Source organism: Poecilia reticulata, chromosome 10 (assembly GCF_904066995.2).
Source record: "Poecilia reticulata chromosome 10, P_reticulata-male-v2, whole genome shotgun sequence".
NCBI lineage: Eukaryota > Metazoa > Chordata > Actinopteri > Cyprinodontiformes > Poeciliidae > Poecilia > Poecilia reticulata.
Window position 1 is genome coordinate 27,766,630 of NC_088839.1, and position 6,000 is coordinate 27,772,629.

Sequence of the window (6,000 nt, forward strand, 5' to 3'; positions counted from 1 at the left end):
TTGTTTAGCCACAATATTGGACAAATATATAAACAAACAAAATTATTAAAAACAAAATGTTTAACTTTAACACAATTGTTTCAAGCCTTAAATAGCCCCAGATTCCCATGTTAAGTCCTTTCAACACTTTGCCAAAATGGCAGCAGTCCCCAATTTGTGTTTCAGGGTCTTTAAGTCTGAAATTTAATCTTTAACATTTATTTTTTGTACACTGCATTTTATTTTATTTGTTCAACTGTAAAGAGGTCTTGTAAAAGTGACTTTTTACCAGTTTGCTGTCTTAATAACAGAAGAGGAATATTAGTATACACTTAGTTTGGAAATACGGATCATATTTTGGTTAAATGTTTGTACTTACATTTTTCCTACATAAATCTTCCCAAAAAAATGCACTGTAGAAGAATACATGTATATTTTATAAGATGTTTGGTCTAACAACAAAATAAAAAAAGGTGTGTCACTCTGGAACTAAAATTAATTTCTGACAGGCAAGATTCAGAAACATATTGGGAAAGCCGATCAGATATTATTTTCCTGTATAAATATGGATGCTGGTGGCAGCAGGTCATAATTTAGGATTCAGATAAACAATGTGACTCGATTCAAAAGCCACTGTTTTTACTCTGGTGCCCACAGAGACGTCTACACAGCTGCATGCAGAGTTCGTAGTTTGGAGTTGCAAAGTAATTTGAATAATTACAACTTTTGCTCCATAATTTAAAATCCTAAATGATAGAGCAATGAGCACCTGAAATAATTAAAAGGAGTAACTTTTTTATAGACCAATTTGTTTTCATTTTCTCATAATTCAACTCAAATAATTTTTTAAAGTATATTTGTAACTCATGAAGCAGAAACTGTACCTCCATAATTCATCCATCCATCCATTTTCTTGCACCCTTGTCCCTCAGTGGGGTCGGGAGGGTTGCTGGTGTCTATCTCCAGCTGGCGTACCGGGCGAGAGTCGGGGTCACCTGGACAGGTCGCCAGTCTGTCGCAGGGCAACACAGAGACACACAGGACAAACAACCAGGCACACACACACTCACACCTAGGTGCAATTTGGAGAGACCAATTGACCTGACAGTCATGTTTTTGGACTGTGGGAGGAAGCCGGAGTACCCGGAGAAAACCCATGCATGCACAGGGAGAACATGCAAACTCCATGCAGAAAGACTGGGGCCGGGAATCGAACCCAGAACCTTCTTGCTGCAAGGCAACAGCTCTACCAACTGCGCCACTGTGCAGCCCTACCTCCATAATTCCTGTTTTAAAATGTTATTTCTGAATGTGTGTATTCGACTGCATCAGATAACAAGAACAATCAGGAATCATAGCTGGTAAGCAAGTGTTTTGCAGGTCAAAGTTCATGTTAGCAAAGACCAATTTAAGTGTAGATGAGTAATTACCAAAGCACCACAACATCCAGATAAAACTGTCTTTTGAGCTGCAGAGCAAACAGAACAAACCCATCTGTTGTTGCTCGGTGGCACCACTCTGGATCTTGAACCTAATTTAGATCCTTTTGATAACTAATATTCATTATATATCTGCAGCTCCATATGAAAATCACACAAATACCTACAATTATCTTTCTGTCCATCACAATTTGACTGCAGGCACACTATCTGAAATCCTTAAGCTTGCCAGTTTTTCTGCTTGCAGCACATGATCTTCAAAGACAAAATGTTCACTTATTGCTCAACATATCCAACTGACTGCCAGCAACCTCTGTAATAAGAAAATCAATGTTTTTTTGTGTGTTTTTTTTTCTATTTCGCCTGTCAGTAGTTTATTGTGCTTGGGGCGCTATGGTGTCAGATTATGCTAAACTACACATGCAGAGCTGTGAGGATAAAAAAATAAAAAAATAAATCTTGTGTGCTATTACTAAAGGAATGTTGCAAACGCTCGTGAGCAGAAACAAAACATCTCTACCTTGATTTACAAAGACCACCAACAAGATTGTGTAAAAGTCAAAGTATATGGTGGATCAAATTATGTTCAGAGATGCACAGGCATGTTTTCTACTTTCTAATATGTCAGGGCTGTCAGAGGTCTTCAGTGTGAGTGAAGGTAACACAGAGCCATAAATGTTTTCTCTGTGTTTGGGTCAAATTTTGAACAAGAGACATAAGTGTAAGGAGCTCTAGCAAATCAAAACAGTTGAAAATGATAGAATCTGCCAAAAAACAGACAGATTCAAATGTCAAGTATCATAATCTCATGGGCAAAGAAGTCTGAAAATGAACATCATTTTAGTGGAAATAAGTTTTTGCTGTGATGCAAAGATAGCTGGTTCAAATTGCACCCTTCTGTGATACGATGCACAGTTGTTTCTTTGGACTGTAAAAGTAAATCACTTCTTTAAATCCATTATTACAAAAAATGCCATTTGAACATAATTTTGATGATGGCAGAAAAAAGGGAAACACCAATTAAGCTCCACCTTAATCTTGTCACCAACATGCACTGTCCAAAACTTATCTGAGAATAAACTGTTGATACAGCAATAGTAAAATCTAGGCATGATTCAGACTTTGCAACATTTAGTCAGAATCTTTTTGATGCAACTTTTACCCAACAAGTTGGCCAATCAAGTAAAATACCCACATTAGTGCAGTTCACCTCATACTTTTATAGAATACTGATACAGCAAGTAAAAACCACCCACTTTTACTGTTTATGAAACAATAAACAACCTTTGCAAACATAAGAAAAGCAACCATGTTTTTCTAGTGGTGACAAAGAGTAATAAATCCTGAAATTTGTGTATCTTTTTTATTGGCCATAAAATTACCAAATGTAGTCATTGGTCATTTTTGCGCGTGTCAAAAAATTGAAATTTTTATTTATTTTTTCATAAATAGGATGCAATTTAGACTTAACAGCTAACTTTTGGGTTAAGTTTCAAAAGAGGACCATAGAACAATAAAAAAGACCTTAAGTGCTTTTATTAGAGAATTTAGGAAAATACCTGGAGTTAAAATTGAGCTTTTGTCACGACTAGTTCACCGGGGCAAGCAAGTTTTCATTTAAGCTGATCTCTGTGTAAACGTTCGAGTCCTTCAGTTCAGCCGTGTCCTCCTCTTGTTCCACTCTGTCACATTCAGATTGATGTTTAGTGAAAGGATGACTGTCGCCACAAGTCATCCCCACAAGTCTGCAGGTGAATTAATGGACAGAGGGTGCAGAGTTTTGAATAGACCCCAGCTGACCTTTTCTTCAAAGCAAGCCAGAGTGTCTGTCAACAAGTTCACCTCTTTGCACTCTTACCTGTCACAAGCGACAAGGAATTCAGTAATTTAGGGTCTGAACAGGGTTAGGGGCCAATGAGGAACAAAATGGAGGTTTAATTCAATGTTTTTGTCAGAACCAAAGGGGCAAGTGATTTACTCCCTGGCCATTAACTTGTGTCTTTTCTTAACCTGGGACATTTCTCAATGAATTCGATTTATTTAACCACCTTGACAAGCTGTCATGTTCTTCCCATTTAAGCTTCAGTGGATGTTGATGTAGTCAGGTACATAATGTTTTTGATCCTGTGGCAGTTCAACTGCAAACTCCCATGAGATCTAGAGAGATAAACATTAGAAAAAACTTAGGCTGAATTCCTCCAGACAACAGCGTGACATTCATGGTAATGTGGTGTCTTTTTATGTTTTAGAATTTCTTTCACCGTGCAAACAATCAGTGATAAAAGCAACGATAAAAACTCAACAAAGCTGTAAATCTGATGTGTCTCATGGTGGTGAATCTAAAATATACCGTGTGCTTATATAAAAAAAAAAATCTATGAGCCAAAGCAGGCAAACAATACATAGGGATGTTTCTTTTCTGAACTAAAACTTCTGTCTTTGAGTCATCTCTGTAGTTTTTATATCTTCCACACTTCTCTCATTCTATAAAAGATGTAAAATTATCAGCCCTTGCAGGAGTACCTTTGATTTGTAGTTGCCCCCACCTCACCTGACGCCTACCCAGACAGCCTGATAAGAATCATGCAAGCAGCAGCAGGACTCAATGATCCTATTCATCGAATAAGAACAGATGGTATTCTGGGAAACAAGACCAAGTTCTGGTCACTGTTTAAGAGGTCCCTAATTTGGGGGCAATAGCACCGGTTCTGAGACTCTAGAGATCAACTTGATAAATGGATTTTCCATTTTCTGCTAACTTCAAAGACTTACCTAATTCCTGCAGAAACAACATTTGACTTTAAAGCGTCTTCAATTTATTGCTAAAGCTACATTTGTATGCACTTTTGACAACTTCTGCCTCATCAAGTGAAAATAAATCTGGGGTAAGAGGTGCTACAAGGCTAGAAAAATCACAATAAACTTTACATAATTTCACATATGCTGCAAAAGAAGAAATGATAACATCAGAGCAGAGCTTTGATTGATGGTACTCCCTAACTCTGCCTTTATCTTGTCCCATCCTGAGTTATCTCTGCATTTATGCAGGACAGGTTTTGGCTGCTGGAGGACAAACTGACCACTTTTTCTCACTTTACTACTTTCTCTTTTGGCTACCAGTGGCGCAACTACACATTATTCAGGTGGATGCGAAAACATAGATCGGCGCCCCCCTCCCCCAGGGAAGGAACGTCAGGGTAAAGGAACGAGTAATAAGAAATATATTTTTCTGTTTATTTTGTATGATTTTTTTTTCTTCTTTTTGCTGTTGTTGTTTTTGAAGTGTTTAAGGAGATGGTATTTAGTTTCTCTGAGGTTATTAATCATGTCAGTGTGGGATACAACAAGGATCACATCTGAATGATAATATCAACCAGAACCACAAATATTTACACACCAGCAACTGTGGGGTTTGAATATACAGGTTCTTGCACAAGACAGTATGACATGGATACATACTAAAGGTAACGTGATTGAGTTTTTACTTGACATTTGGATGAGCTGTCCTGAAAGATCACAATCTTTCTGCCTCTGGCTCTGAGGGATAGGGGGCAACAGAGGATGAAATTGAAGCAAGAGGAAAGAAATGTTTGTGAAAAATGACAAAAAGATCCAATTTCCAAATAATTCACATTAAACTATTGCAAACTAAGAAGCAATCAAAGATCAAATGTCTGCTAAAGTGTTGGATTTTTCAGGAATCATTTAAAAACAGGAATGTTGTGAATTTGGAGCTCCTTGTAAATATCCTCAGTTCCTCTTTGGTGAAAATCCATAGCCAAATGATTGAAAGTAACTTCTACATCAAACAAAACTACTACATTGAATTATGTGTAGGGCAGATGAAATAACATTACAACAAATTTCAAAAACATAAAAACATCAATGTTAAACAGCTACCTTTTCCAACTCAAAGCCAGGTTTTTTTTTTAAATGTTTTTTTAAGACAACACTGCTTTTCATTTTCTGACAAACCTTTACAAATCAAGTTTGACACCTTCAGAGATCTTGTATTTCTTAACTATCGTCCTCCCTGCTGTCTGTGCAGCACCAAACAAAGGCTCTCTTTCAGGTGTTATCTTGTCCTGGCTATGGCCTTGTGCTCCTCCACCAAAAAAAAAACATTTTTTTCCCCTTTTCTGCCTATCGCCAGCCTGTGCCTGAGCAACCTGAGTTTGGGATCTTACATTTCACAGGAAAGTGCATAAAAAAAAACATCCTGTCTAAAATCCCCTCCTTCTTACTGGTTCTTAAAATTAGTGCTGATTCTTGCTTAGACCTGAAACATTGACTAAACAAGTTGGTTTATGTGGACACCAGACTTACGTTAATGGTATGATGAAGGATTTTATGATGCATTAGGAGTTGGCCAGAATGAGATTATCATTCTCTAAAACTGTAAAAAGTAACACTAAGATTTCATATTACAGTATTAACACTAACATTTTAAATGAAAATTATAACATGAAGAAATATCCTTTGAATAAAACAGGGAATCAAAAATTATTTGTATACTGCAGCTAAACTTCTTTTGCAGATGGGATATTAGTTATAAAATGCTGTGTAGAATATTTTTTGCATT